The sequence below is a fragment of the Helianthus annuus genome, chromosome 4 (assembly GCF_002127325.2).
Source record: "Helianthus annuus cultivar XRQ/B chromosome 4, HanXRQr2.0-SUNRISE, whole genome shotgun sequence".
Classification (NCBI taxonomy): Eukaryota; Viridiplantae; Streptophyta; class Magnoliopsida; order Asterales; family Asteraceae; genus Helianthus; species Helianthus annuus.
The window spans coordinates 130,760,957-130,777,633 of record NC_035436.2 but is presented as its reverse complement, the minus strand read 5'-3'; positions in this window follow the sequence as shown (position 1 = coordinate 130,777,633).

Below are 16,677 nucleotides of genomic sequence, written 5' to 3'. Positions count from 1 at the left end.
AAAGAGTTTAGGAAAATTGATTTAGATGCACCAGGCACAAATTATTTTGACACTTTGATTAAAATGCACAGAGGCAAAATTAATCTTTTATAACTTGAGACAATCATAATTATGATCTTGTATACAGATTTACATGTTCGTTGTACGTTCAGGGCCCGATATAGAAACCGAGTCAAGATTAAAAGACACGTCACAAGTATAGGCCCACTGAGCGTGAGATACCGTTTCCCTTATGCAACTGTCAGGTGTATGCCTACACCCCGTGCATAAGACGTGACCATTTTATAATACAATGATGTCAAGGATATCCGGGACATAGTCATTAACCCCTAAAGGCTTTTATTTCAAACAATACAGATCAAACCGGGTTACCTCAATGATTTAATCACAATCCGATTAAATATTCAATACCCGACCAAGCGGTATTATTATACCGTATCCCAAGCCCGTATAGGGAAAATAAGTTAAGAGTATTTACCTGAGCTAGCTCCTGTCTTAAATAGCAAGAATAATAACTCAGCCGTATTCACTTAAGTAAGTGTAGGTACAATTTACCGGAAGGCTCTAGTCTGGAACGATGGTATAAATAACCGATTAGAATGCTAACGGGTCTTTAATTAAGCCTAAGCTTAGACCGGTTAGTCTTAAAGGAATATACGGTTCAGACGCACGATTAGGCGAAGGCCGGATAGAATGTGATTTAAACTTGACAAGTTTAGAGACTTGTTTACTATGGGTATTCCATACACATTCTGGATTTTGGGACAAAACCATTAAGGTTTGTCCCGTATCGGCCAATGTATGTAAACTTGTCACACAAACCGAACCGTACGCGTAATAAACGTGACGGGTATTCGTGAGAGCCATAAACAGGTTTCCTAAGTTAATTATGCCTCAAATATGTCGTGACATCTGCGAGATGTCTTTCATTATGCCCGAGATGAATTTAAACACAAACTATGCCCCGTAGGGGTATTTTGGTAATTTCACATAGGCCGAAAAGCTCAAAACTGAAATCTGAGTTTATCAACTTTTGCTTACTGTTAAAATATTATAATTTGCCTCAAATATCAGTAGGTATCAACCCTTGTATGTTTAAAATGGTTTTAGTGCATCCTATACGTTAAAAACGCTTAATAAGGCGATTAAAAGCCATTTCCGGGTTCGATACTTAAAGCTGATATTTTTATTATTCCAGAAGGCCTAAAATAGTTTATTTATCATGTGTGATCAGTAGCAAAAGGTTTGGAGTTGTTTAGATATGTAAAACTCATTTTATGACCCATAAGGGCAAAACCGACAATTACCGGATTAAGCCTACGACTATAAGTTATGCTCAGCCTAAAATTTATTAAAAATCTTTAAAAATCCCAAAATAATATATTACATCAGCGGGTAATAAGTTTGATATCAAAAAGTAGGCTTAGATAGGCCATACGCTAATTATGTCGTTTAATTACATAAAGCTTTCAATTTACGCTAACGAGCATAACTCATAAACTACACCTCAAACTGATGTCAAACTTTGCGTACAAGTTTATATATCAGTGACCAAGGTTTCTACTCTTTTACATTTTCCAAAATCATGCTTTAAGGTGAAAAGGGCATAATGGTCAACATATGAGCAATTAACGGAATCATGCTTATAAATAGGTTAACCAAAGAACCATGGTGTATAATCACAGAGGGTTATACTAGCATGTTACCTGGTCCAAACGAAGCTCTAAGGTATTTCTAAATCATACCAAAACAGGTCAGAACTGAAGTCAAAGCAAAAGTCAAAGCTTTACGACTTTTGGTTCCGAACCGGGTCTAAACAATAAATTGTCAGATCACCAAGCTTAGATCAGTTCTTAAACTTATTACCAAGCTATATGAATGACAAAATAGGTTATACGCCTTCTACATTGTTACTTATGCGTTAGATCGAAAATCTAGCTTCTGTTGACTTTTTATAAACAACTTTGACCCGACATTCGACCTAGATAGAGTGGGAATCAGAGGGTGCCCTTTTAAGGGTTTATAGCCCACATGATTACCAACTTATAACTACCTTTGATTCAACAAATCACTGGACCAATTGTGATTAATCATTAAGTCAACCGTTAATTACGACGGTTTGACTTCTAGGCTATAACTAAGCGAAAACTCAACAAGAAAAGGTCAAGCATACTTACAAGGGTCCTATGAACGACCAGAGATCTCTTGGGAGGAAGCTTGAGCTCCAGAAGTGATCAGATTGCAAGAATGAAGTGTGAGGAAACTTGGTTGCAACATTGGTCCTTATATAGTGATTTTAATCACCATAAGAACTTGACACACAAGTCTACAAGTGCCCACAATTCATCAACAAGTGTCCCTAGATGTTTAGGAGGCACTTAGGGGTCTCTTGGAAGGGTTTAAAGGCATTACTTGACGTTTAGAAGGCTGGAAAGGCGACTGCCACATTTTTCTGCATCTGGGCGGGCCAGGCGGCCCGCGTGAGGCCTAAAGCGGGCCGCGTGGGTCCTTCTGATCTGCTTCCATATTTGCATTAATTGTAAGCTTGGCTCCTGGTCTTTCCGAAAGGTCAACCAACTTATTTCTTGCAATATGAACCCTCAAATTTAACACATAAGGGCTTCAAGATATATACCCACTTTGTTAAGACCTCGGTTAACTTTATTGTTACCCGAAAAGTCATAACTTTCGACGTTGACGCTTTTAACCCCTCGCATACGAATTTGATCATAACTTTCTCATACGATAACGAAACTTTGTGAAATTTGAATCGTGCATTGTAGTGAGCATAATTTACTTTTACAAAGCTTCGGGTTTGTTAAAAGGTCACTCAGAGGTATAACTTTAAACATGTTGACACATTTAACCCCTGTAGTTTGTAATCTCTCACTTTTAGCTTCGTATGATCAATGATTTATTCGTTTGATGGCATAAGCATTATGTAGGGTTAATGTACATTATTTTTATTCACAGTTGACACTTAGAGTATGTATATTCACATACTTTCCATGTTTGTCAACTTTAGTCCTTCTATAATATTCTTTCACACGTTTTAAACATATGACACGTGTCAACACATTATAGGACGTGAATTTCCGAGGTGTTACAATTGATGGTGCGGAGATTTTCAGGACAGCCGCTTTGGCGCAGAGTGACTTCAACTGAATCGAACCATTGAAACATGGCGGTAGGGCCATCTTCTCCGGTGAATTTCTTGGGTCCGCATGCTCTAAACTGTTTGAAGCTGAAACCAGTCTTGTTGGCATCTTTAGCATCGATCCGCGACTCCTCAGACGATTTGCTGACGTTTTCATACACCTCGCTCACAGCTTTTGCCACTTGCTTGGCGATGATAGCAGCGAGACGCTTGTCTCTCTTCTCTTGGCGAGTAAGTGGGGTTCGGTGTCCAGATGACGACATGGTCTGCAACAGACATCGTCGTAGGTCTTAGACACAACAATAGAATCTCACCTCACACGTCTACTACTTACTAAAGCTCAGGAACACGATAAGGCATGAATCACATAAACACACAAGCACAAAACCACAGATTCATGAAATCACAGAAGCACAGAAGCACATAGAGCACAGAATCACAAAAGCACATAAGCACAGAATCACATAATCACAGAAACACATACACATTTAATCACAGAGGAAGTCAGAATACAGAAACCTATCATTCAATGCTCGCGTGTCGTTCGTATATATCGGTCGCGTATCGGGTAGTATAGTATGATCGTATAGCATGTCGAGTATAGTATAAGCGTATATTGTAGCGTAATTTCGTCTAGATTTGCAGCGACTTGTTAGCGTGTTGAGATAGAAGAGCAGTGCGAGTCGTGTGTGTTGATCGAAGTGATCGCAAAAATCGAGTGAGCATCAAAATTAAACACATAAACAGGTAGACACACTTAAAACACATAAAATTGACGAATTATCAGAGTCAGTAGTTGCGGGCTCAGAATCGAAACACATAAAATCGAGAAATAGATCTTGTCCGACCGGGTCTTTAGGAGTATTTGAACACTATATATTCGTTCTATTTAAATCTGAGTTGTCGGAACAGAATATTTGACTGGTTGTTATCTGTAATAATTTGTTTTATTATTTGGGACACGGTATGGGACGTGTTATTTAAACTTTTGGACAATCTGTTTCGCTCAGTGCCATGCCCTGATGATTCCGCCATCGGTTGGGGTGTGACATACCCTATTTTTGAAACGTAGGGGCAGTCTTGTGGCCTGCTTAATTATCTATGTTGATGACATGATTCTTACGGGAAACGATGAAGAGGATATGTCAATGTTAAGAGATAAACTGTTTTCGGAATTCGAGATGAAAGATCTGGGAAGATTGAAGTACTTTCTTGGAATTGAAGTTCTGAGATCTAAACAAGGGATTTTTATCTGTCAAAGGAAATATGTCCTTGATCTGCTAGCTGAAACCGGAATGATTGAATGTAGACCGGCGGACACCCCAACAGTGGTTAATCATGGCTTACACATGGAAGATGGAGCAGATCTAGCAGATAAAGAGAGATATCAACGAATGGTGGGAAAATTGATATACCTCTCCCACACTCGTCCAGATAGCTTATGCAGTAGGAGTGGTAAGTCAGTTTATGCACCAGCCCCAAGCAAGCCGTTTGGAAGCAGTATTAAGAATCATCAGGTATCTCAAGGGAACAGCAGGTCATGGTATACTGTTTAGATCAAATGGGCACTTAGAAGTCCAAGCTTATACAGACGCTGTTGGTGCAGTTGTCTGTCGACTACATCTTAGTTCGAGTCTTAGGATAGGGCTGATTGTATAGTGAACGGTAAACGAGAAATCATGTAATGTTGAGGACCGCTTATAGGGTATATAGGGTGGATCGCTTATGTGGCAATCTAGTGGATCGTTTATGTGTCACTTGGTTGGATCGCTCATATGGACTTGTCCATATGAGCGGCCCATGATTTCTATATATTGGTTCACATAAGCGGTTCCAGGAGGAGTCTTGTGTGTGTGTTTTTCAAGGTGTTGTAACATCCTAAAATTTACAAACATTATGAAACGAGTACACGAAGTATCGGTTGGCGATTTTAAACATACAAGATATGACTTAACGGAAATAACTAGTTCAAGGGTTCAATTTTCATTATTTCAAACCGCATTGTGAACAAGTTATAATAAATTGGATATTTGAGTGGCCAAAATGTAACTCTAGAATTTTAAAAACTGTATAACTATAAACCCTAAGCCATGCGGCTGGGTTGTTTACGGCATAAGAGAAAAGCGAGAGAAAGAGAGAGTTCGAGATCGGAGATGATTCTATGACGGTTTGTGAGCGACAACTTCAGATCACGATCAGGTAAACTCCGTCTATAATTTCCCGCCTTCATTCGATCAGTTGTTTTGCTTAGGTTCGGTTTTGGGTTTGGAGGTTGAAGGTTATGGCGACGGTGTGCGGTGATGACAATGGCGAAGTGACGATGTGCGGTGATGACGCTGGCGGAGTGGCTGTGTGTGACGGATAGGAGGGGGCACGGTAACGAGCGGTGTGTACGGTGGCGGTGGTGGTCGAAAGTGGTTATGGTGGTGGTGCATGACGGTTGTGGTGGCGATATTTTAGTCTTGGAGTTTTCTTTGGTGAGGTTTAAGCTTCACAATTAGTTGGCGTGTTGGATATATGCATGCTTATGTGATTATTGTTTGCAATGTTCATGTGTGGGAAAAAGGTTTGGTTGAAGGTGATAAGGCATGGTCAGGAAGTGTTGGTTTTTTTTTTCTATATGGTTTCATGATGACGAGGCTTCTTGATGAAGATGATTATGTTAAATGATGAGAAAGTGGGAAGCATAAGTGCAAGGGATTTTCTTTTGGGTGACGTAGGAAGTTAATACTCTAATAATATTATTAGAGTAAATAATGGATATGGAGGCTTGAGTTGAGTGACTTGCATGTAATTGAAGATATGCATGGGTTCATGCACCCGGAGGTTGTTTTGTATGCGTCTGGGGACCGGGTGCGGGTTTACAGGTTTGGATGGGCCTGGGGTTGTTCGATTTCGTTGAGGCACGAGTCGGTTTAAAAAAAATTATTTATTCGGATGAACTATAACCACAAGTTATTCGGTTACAAGTTTCGTTAGAGGACGGGGTTCGAGATGGTTAGCTTGCGGGTTTGGAAGCTCTACAACTGGTGAGTTCTAATCCCTTTTTTTCTTAAATATTTTCGGGGCTAGCATATTTGCTTTTCACATGTTTTGATATGTGTTACGAGTTTTATAGATTAATGAGTTTTGCGACTAAGAAGTTTTATAAACGTTTTTACACCAACAGTACTTTTTACGACGTAGTGATTAATCGAGTTGTATTAGTCCGCGTGTGCGTTTGACGTTTTATTTAGTGATGTCGAAGTCGTATAGGTATGGGGCATGGTAGGTGTTGATATGAAAAGCACGACTTGAGTTGTGATAAATTTTAATTGGTAAACCTATCATACGTTTCGATCCTTAGTGGTAGCGAGAACGTGAAGGTAGTAGTTGCCAGGTAGTTGACATGCTTTTAACCTTGTATGTGTATCTTTGTGCTTTATGTGAATTAGCATCTTTGAGGTGCTTGATACGGGTTAGTCGTGATGGCGGTGTTACCTTTGGGGTGACGTCAGGTCACGAGATGTTGGTTTCTTGTGATGGAGGCGTTACCTTTGGGGTGACGTCAGGTCACGAGATGTTGGTTTCTTGTGATGGATGCGTTACCTTCGGGGTGGCGTCAGGTCACGAGATGTTGCTTTCTTGTGATGGAGGCGTTACCTTCGGGGTGGCGTCAGGTCACGAGATGTTGGTTACTTGTGATGGCGGCGTTACCTTCGGGGTGGCGTCAGGTCACGAGAAACACCCTTGAGGTGTTTAGATGATTAGCCCTAGTGGCAACGATGGACCCTTCGGGGTTAATATGCGGGTGACGGACTCTTCGGAGTCAAATTGGAGGAGACGAAACCCTGACGAGGGTGCCCTGACGAGGGCAAATGATGATAGCCTACGCGCAACAAATGATATGTTAGGTTCCCACCTTATGTACTTATGTGTTACACGCTAGTTAAATGGTGGATATGTGATAATTGTTTGTGCAGTTGACGAATGATGTCAAATGATACAGGTGACGAATGATGTTCTATTATACAGTTGTCGAGTGATGTTAAACCATGTAGTCGATGGATGAGGTTAAGTTACAATTGAGTTTTAGGACTTAGTTGTTATGTCCTAGATACAGATCGGTTTGGTTAATCGTTCTATTTATTAAGATGGATATTGGGTCACCCTTTGATGTTTAAGTGATCTGATCCAAATCAGAAAGGATTACTTGTAGGATGATTTGGCCTAAGATATGGGTAGAGTTTTGGTTTACGGGTTGGACTCGTTAAACTTTAAAAATGATGTTAACGCAATTTAATAAACGCTAGTGTTTTGATTTTTTTAAATAAAGCATTTACGATGTGTTTTAAAAGCTTTAACTTAAACTATTAGAACTCACTCAGCGTAGCTGACTTTTGCATGTATGTTAGATTGTTTTGCAGGTGTGTGATTCGAGTCAGTGTTGCTCTTGGCTAGCGGATGAGATTACCTGTGTTAGGGTGGAAGGCATTCGGTTTGTTAAGGGCTAACTAAAGTTTTGAGTTTAAATAAATTACGTATTGTTTTTAATTGAAAAATTTCCGCTGCGTATTTTGAGTAAAGTCTTATTTTTAAAGAGTACACTGTTATGTGACCCGACAGTAAGGTGCCCAGTTTGGGGGCCTTACAAGTTGGTATCAGAGCAGTCGTTTAAGAGAAGTAGGCATTCTTTGATGTCTAAACTTAAACTGTAATGGGACCAAAGTAACGAATGCCACCACGAGTAACCGCAAGCCAAGAGGTATGTCTTAAGTGTTGTGTTCAATATCTCAAATTTCTATGTGTTCTGTGTTTTCATTATGTGGAAGGTAAAACCCTAGTGTGACCATGACGGGAAATGTTTAAAACGTTTGTAGTGACATTGATAACCGATATCACTTGATCAACGTTGTTGGTGGTCTATTGTTACTACCGATGTTCTAAATAAGGACCTGGAATGAATCATACGAATGTTCTGCCTTGGGTTGGTGGTTAATCATGGGTTAGTGATGGTATTATGCCTTGAGACGAGATGCCTTGTATTATCGTCTTTTAAGTAATGGAGTCGTTTATGAGTCTTGCTATATGCATTTTGTTATTTAGTTGTCGGTGCGTACGTTGTCGTTGGTGTTGGATTATGTGTAGTCTTACGTGGCCAGACGGCAATGCTTGAATGGCTTGATTTTGTATTAGCATAATCCTTGATGTGGTATAACGGTCATTGTCGACCAATTTATTTGAATGGACTAGTATAAACATGGTTTGCGAGTTATGTGTATTTACGGTGTTGGTTGCGCCTTGCGCATGTATATTGTTTAAAGTGATGTTATGTGAATGATTACTTTAGTGCAAATTATAGAGAACATGTAGATGTTTCTAGCCTGGGTATGATGTTTAGCATGACGATTGGTACGACCCATGAAGGGTACGCCAATATGAATTTTATATGATTATGTGGTTGACGTGTGGTGGTAGCTACAAAACGAGATAAATGTATTTACCCAAGTTTAGGAATTGAGTATATGAAGTAAAATGAGGGTAGTTGGGGTATAATAAAGTGATCATTATATGCTTTGCTGTTTTGAATGTTGTGATGTTATTTTCTATCACTATTAGTCTTGCGTAGGGCGTGTCGTGTTTATTCTTGATAGAATACTGTTATGTTATTTGACGTTTCTCGTTACGAACGATGTGGTAGTAAGACGTTGTGTGTTCTGATGCCTTTTTGGATGTGTGACGGTTGTGTGCGCTATTTAAGCTGCAAAATACAAAGTCCATGGACGAGGTTACAGAAGATGATGTGAGACGCATTTTTGATTGCACGCTTAGTCCGCTAGGTGACTATGACGAAATGACAACGATGCTGAAAGATTCAGCACCTAGTAACGATGTGGGGTGACAACTTCTGGGAAGAGATTTTTGTGGAAGATTTGATTGATGAACCTTCTCAAGACTTAGAAAGTCCATGACGCTAGTGTTGGGAGGTGATAAAATACGAATGTAATAGACGACAGACGTTGTGCTTTAGTAGGAAAGAAGGGCAATCAACGGACTTTATATTCGGACGCGATGACGAAGATGTTATTGGTATTAATGGTAGCTGTGGAGATAGGCAAAGGAGAGATGATGCACCATCTCTCAATGATAATGGACCGTCCGAATTAGTGACAGGTTGCATAGAGATAAGATGTAAGGTGTGGTGACACTTGATTGTGTTTTTGGTTGTGTGCATATTTGTGATGTAAGTGTGTGTTACGTTAGTATTAGGATGTGTGGTCCTAACTCGAGTTACGGATGTTAACGTGGAACACATATTTTCCTTACATCTCAGGGATTGTGCACGTTAGTACAAAGACAAATCCTGGAAAGTTTGGTGTTGAAATTCAAAGAAATAGTGGATCAAATTGATGTCCGAAATTGGATCGCGTTTCCGAACTGTTCTTGGACCGCTCATTAGGACAAACCTTAGATCGCTCATTCGGACGGATTAACCTTGGATCGCTCCAAATTAAGTACCTTGGATCGCTCATTCAAACAAGTGGGATCGCTCGATCGAACAAGTTCTTGACCTCGCTCGAACGGATAATTCCTGGTCCGCTCGAACAACAAGTCTGAACCGCTTATACGTTTGATTGTGGATCGCTTATTTGGACCATCAGGAACCGCTCGAAAGAACAATCTTGGCTCGCTTATTTGGACGTCATTTGAACCGCTTATCCGGACAATTAGATTGGACAGTTTATTTGAACAATTTGGATCGCTTTTAAGACAATTGTTAGTCTGCTCTTGTGATTACTTGTCTGGGCCGCTTATCTGACAAATAGTTGATCCATTTTTAGTCAACAAGCACGTGTTGGATTTGCGAAAAATGACGATGGTATTTGATGAACAAGAAAACATTAAGCTAGAGGATTTTAATGATTGGTATATGAGAAATACGGATACCGATTATAAAAATGTGAGCTTGGATATTTGGACGAAAAGTTTTGAACTATTCATATGCCAAAAGGAGGAAACATTGAACGAAATAGAAAACCGGTTTAAAATTTTAACGGACAATATGTGGTATAGGGGTATTAAGTTGTCAAATGATGAATATCTATCAAAATTGACAACTGCTTTACCTGCTAAATGGGATGAGTTTATGGTTGAACTAAAACAGAGAGATTTCTTTCCAGAACTTTTTCAACATCAGTTCTTTAATGAAGTAAGAACAGAGTTTTATAAGGAAGAAAAGAAAAGGAGAGAATTTTTGGCTGAGATGGAAAAGAATTTACATAGATTGGATCTGGATATACTCATTGAAGTTGATCGAAGAGTTTGTGGTTTTCTTGCAACAAAGAGTACTCTGAAATATGATATCAAAAGGAAATGTTATATTGATGATAATATGAATCCTTTTGATTTTGTTAAACTCTTTCGTGCAGGAATAGACAAGATGGAAACGAAGGATGCTCCAAAGGTTGAAGAATCTGTGAAGAATGAAACTTCAAGCTCTGCATCAGTTTGTTCAAAATGTGACCACTTCAAGACTGAAAATGACAAACTCTTGAAGGATGCGGAAAGTTTGACATTGGAAGTCAAGAAGCTAGAAGATGTGAAGCAAACTGATGATAAGCAGATTCTTATGGTTCAGGAAAATTGTGAGAAGTTGAAAGTTGAAAATGACAAACTGTTAAGTAATCTGAACAGTTTGACATTGGAAAACAAGAAATTGAAAGAAAATGTAAAGGTTTTTGAAAACAAACAGAAATCATCAGAAAATGAAGATTTCTGGATAAAATTGGAGAACAAAAATTTGAAAGCTAATGAAGTGAAACTTCAAGAACAGATAAATGTTTTGGAAAATGAAAAATCTGTTCTTGAAAACTTGAAAAATGAAAATGAAAATTCAATCAAGTCTCATCTTGAAAGAATATCTCAGCTTGAAAGTGAAGCTGAGAATTCGAGAAACAGAATTGATGAACTTGAAAAGAAATTGATCGGTTTTGTGACTTCATTTGACAAGTTGAATATTCCTTGTCCAAAACCAATCAACTCTGTTCCAATGAGTGACAAAGTCAAAGTTAAAGATTATGGTGAAAAATCTGATGATAAAAAGGAAAAATTTCAGAACACTGTTCTGCAATCAACTGAAAAGGGTGAATGCTCGAAGCAACAACCTTTGAAGAAGAAAGCAGAACAGAAACAAAAAATTAAAAATGAGAAAATTGTTCAAAAAGATATTAAAAGTTCATCAGATCGTTCATCCAATCAAAAGAAAAAATTAAAAAAAGTAAAAAATGAAAATTCTAAAATTGTTGGTAATAAGTGGTGCAGGTCGAACCACAGTGCTTCAAAGCAAAATTCCACAAATTTGAGGAAGGAATATCACCAGGCCAAACAATGTTACGGCTTGAATGTTTGGTACAACGGTGGTAACTGGTACGATAACAGAGTGTTTTACAGCTGCGGTTATCACGGACACATTGCTGTTAACTGCCGGGGTTGGAGTTATGAGACCAGAAGGTGCTACAACTGCAACATCAAAGGTCACATTGCCAGAGATTGCCCAAGGAGATCGAATGAAAGATTGAGGGCTAATTCTCAGAAATCGGCAAAGATTCCAGTCAAAGTCAAGCCCCAGGAACAGAAGGTTCTGAAACCTAAAGTTCAAGAACAGTCAATTCAGGAAAAGAAAGTTAAACTTTCACAGGGGCAGAAAGACAGACTGAGGAAAAAGAGGAAGAAGGCAAGAGAGTATCTTGAGAAGATTTTGTCCTCGGGTTCACATGATAAACAGAATAACAGTTCTGATGAATCTACTCTCTCAGCTGAAAAGACAAGCAAAAAGAATTCATCAGATACAAATCTGGGGACAAAAGAAGAGAAGAAGAAGAAGAAAGTGAAGTTTTTACTTCCTGGCGATGAATCTGTTTCTTCGGAAACAAAGGAGCCACATGTCGGCGATGAATCTGACTTAGTAAAGTCAGACAAGCCACATTCAGGCAATGATTCTGGTTCGTCAAAGCCAGAGGAGCCATTGGTTGAGGTAAAATTTTCGAAAACACCCAAGGATGGTCGGGCTTGGGTAGATCTTTTTAAATGAAAAACCTGACTTGCCGGAGATCCCAAGATGGTATTGCGGATCATGAATCGGCATCTTTCTAAATCTGTTTGTGAAGTTGCAGGACTTGCCGGAACTCCCTGGTTTGTAAGCGAGGAGTAGGAATCGGCATCTTGAGAATTCAACCTAAAGATGGTAATTGGTTGAAAAACAGGTTTGAAGAGCTTGAATTGCTAAACTTACAAGTGGTTGTATGGTAGTGATTGGTGTAGATCTTACAAGTGGTTAAATCAAGGTCATTGAATTGGACTTGATTTAATTATCATTCAAGAATTTGGTAAACAAAGTGATGATTTGAACCTCATTTTACAAAAGATAAAAACAACTAAACTTATTTTCCGGAAAAACCATTCTGATTAAAACAAACTTAAGTGTTTTGAAATCATTATGGGAAAATAGTTTGTTGTGAGGGGGAGTTCTGATTGTTTATGCCAGGTGGATGGAGAATTGATGTGATTCTCATCACATTGTCAGTTTGTACAGTTTGTTTCAAATTTTCTCAGAAAATCAAAATTGAAACATATTTTGATTTTAGGGGGATTAAAATTTAAAAAAGAGTTAATTACATAGTTAGTCCCTGTGGTTTGCACAAAGTAACATACTTAGGTACTAATAGTTTAGAATCACATTCTAGGGTATTAACTTTTCATTTTGTAACGTTTGAAGGTATTAACGTTATTTTTAGGCTTAAAATCACATTCTATTAGTACCTAAATATGTTATTTTTTGCAAACCACAGGGACTAACTCTGTTAATACCCGAGAAGTTAATACCTCCAAACGTTACAAAATGAAAAGTTAATACCCTAGAAGGTGATTTTAAACTATTAGTACCTAAGTATGTTATTTTGTGCAAACCACAGGGACTAACTATGTAATTAACTCTTTAAAAAAAAATAGAAAATTTGAAAATGTCAAAAATATTAAAAAATTGTAAAAATGAGTTTTGTTGCGAAACAAGAGGAAATGATAGTAAATCAGTTAGACTATCACAGCACGCTAAAGAAATGTAATGCCAAATGTGATAAACGGTCTCACTGATGATGTGACGATAGGTTTTTGTACATTTAGTAGATTTATTCGGGATATAAACCTAAAATTTCAAACTTGTGAAATTCGTGGGGAATACTACTTGGATATATAGGTAACCCCTGAAATCTCGTTTGAAAGGTCTCGTATTCTGATATACTAGGTGTTTATACTCTATGATGTCTGGGGTATTATTCCGGGACTTCTGCTGAACGGTAGTTCTGACCTAGTCCTTGGCTAATACTTTCCACAAAATGCTTGAAATATAGCATAAAGCCCTCAGTTGATTAGACAATAAAATTGATAATCATCTGTTGTAGCTGAAAAGATCCTCTAAAGGGGACACACTGCTAAGTCGAAGCTGATATCTCTCTGCTGAATGGAAGTTCTGACCTGAGATCCCTCAGTTCTCGCATCTTTCCCCTAATTTATGTACAGACATCATTGTAGTGTTCATACCTGTAAGACTGAATATTGGGATTCTGGATACGGGAGTATATTCAAGAGGTGGGACACATGAATTGAACTAAGTTCATAAAATACCTAAATAGTATTCTGAATAGATTGAAAATTGTATGAAAATTTAAGAGGACAATTATATCGTCAATCTACGTGAATCGTTTAGAACTTAAAACGATTAAAAGCTTAACGGTGCTTGTGTTATGTTTCAAAAACTGATATGATCCTCTTGCACAAACTCACAAAAATTTGTTTGTTTTGCATTTAAATTTCTGTTTTTGCATTTATGTTTCATATTTTGAAAATCTAAAAAGATTTTCGACGACTGATGTTGAAAAGCTGATATTCAAAATCTCAAAGGCTAAACTTGATGAACAGACAGGTTGGTTAAATTGTTTGAAATGTTTAAAATGATTCATTAGATTGAATCAGAAATTGGAATGTTTCAAATTTGTGAATCAGTGTTTAAGTGTAAAAAATATCAAATGATTAGTTGATTCATTAAGTTGAATCACAATTATTTTGGTTTGTGATAGAGTGTTTGAGTTTTGCAGGTTTCTGATCCTGTTGCTACAGATAGCCAGGAGACATATCAGAACCAGAGAAGAGCTTAAACAGAGAAAGCCAGGAGTTGATTTCAATGGTGATAACGATTTCCAGACAGAGATCCTAGCATGATGATAGGGGGAGTCTGACGAAAGTTAAAACCAGAGAAAGATCCAGGCATATGTTTTCAGGGAGAAGTTCCTGTAGAAGATTTGATTCCAGGCTGAGTTCCTGAAGAAGACCGAACAAGAATGAAGAGCTGAGAATGATTGAAGACTCTCACTGAAGATTCCGTCAACATTCAAGGGGGAGTCTGTTGGTGCAGTTGTCTGTCGACTACATCTTAGTTCGAGTCTTAGGATAGGGCTGATTGTATAGTGAACGGTAAACGAGAAATCATGTAATGTTGAGGACCGCTTATAGGGTATATAGGGTGGATCGCTTATGTGGCAATCTAGTGGATCGTTTATGTGTCACTTGGTTGGATCGCTCATATGGACTTGTCCATATGAGCGGCCCATGATTTCTATATATTGGTTCACATAAGCGGTTCCAGGAGGAGTCTTGTGTGTGTGTTTTTCAAGGTGTAAAGGCGAAGCCCTATCCGATTGTCTCCACGAACTTGTAATCTGATATATAATCAATAAAGGAGACGTTAAATAGTGAAATCAAGCTTTACGAAGACTAATTCAATGAATTCCGCCTCTGGATTAGTCTAAGATCTCTTCTGAACGACTCATCGGGTTAGCAAACGATCCTACAGACGCCGACTGGGCAGAGGATAAAGGAACGAGAAGGTCAACCTCAGGATACTTCACCATGGTTGGAGGAAATCTTGTTATCTGGAGAAGTAAAAAACAAAAGGTAGTCGCCCTATCTATTGCAGAAGCTGAATTCCGAGGGGTTGCTCGTGGCTTAGCAGAGGTTCTTTGGATTCGCAAGCTCCTAACTGAGATTGGCTTTCTTCCTACTACAGCAACCAAAATCATGTGCGACAATAAAGCTGCTATACAGATCTCAGAAAATCTAGTCCAACATGATCGAACAAAACATGTAGAGGTAGATCGACACTTCATTAAGGAGAAATTGGAGGAAGGTATTATAGAGCTCCCATATATAGCCTCGAAAGATCAACTTGCAGATATTCTAACAAAAGCAGTCAACGGAAACGCGTTTAGTAGTTGTTTGAGCAAGTTGAGTATTGGTGACCCCACTACTCAACTTGAGGGGGAGTGTCGGAAAGAAGGAAATTAATAGTATAGGGTCTATTATGTAACTTGGTGTTCTATATAAGACACCTTTTAGTTGTAACCCTAATTTGAGATGTTCAGTACAATTCTTGATCAATACAATTCAAACCCTAGTTCATTCTCTATACCAATCAACAGTGCGTTCTTACAAACATCGATCGCTATCGGTTTAGCTCATTACCATATCGGTACAAATACATGTATCAGTTATGAAAAAAAATCAAATCTTTCTATAGTAAATATTATTTAATTTAATAAATATAAATTGCAGTAATATTCATATTTAGAAGTTTTGAAGTTTTAAAGAATTTGGCTTATAATACTTGTAATTTTAGATTAATGTGAATAAAAAGGTAAAGTAAATAGTGACATTTAGTTAGAGTTTAGTTAGTTTAAAAGAAGAAAAGAAAAAAGAAATAGAAAATAAAAAATCTTGCTAATCAATCAAAATAGACATGACACATGTATAGTCAAAATAGATGTTGTACCAAGAAAACAAAATGAACATCACCAAATCGGACAATAGGTAGTGAATTCAACACTAGATAGGTGCCCCAAAAGATACAAAATTAAATAGTAAATTTGTCTTACAAAGTATTTTTACTAATTAATAGTGAGTAAATTGTGTTTTCAGTAGTAAATATATGTCTTTAACAAATCATAATAGGTAAATTGTGTTTACACTAGTAGGCTAAAGATAAAAAGAAAATCACTTTTATTGAGAAAACCCGGAAAACTCTAAGCTCCCGACTTTTTTTTTTTTTTTGAAAAAATTACCACACGTAATATACATGTTTTTAAGAGTTTTGGGCAAAAAAATCGAAAAAGCGTCGAAGGATTATTTTAAAAAAAATAAACAAATTTCAGCAACTTTGTTGACTAACACGTGTTAGGCAAAAAATGCTGAAACTTGTTTTTTTTTTTTTTAAAAATTTCTTCGGCGCTTTTTTGTTTTTTGGCCCAAAAATCTTAAAAACATGTATATTACATGTGTTATTTTTTTCAAAAAAAAAAAAAAATGTCGGGAGCTTTGAGTTTCCCGGGTTTTCTCAATAAAAGTGGTTTTCTATATATCCTTACCCTACACTAGTATATATATACATATAAAACAAAAATACACTATAATCCTACTGATTCAATAATTAAGTC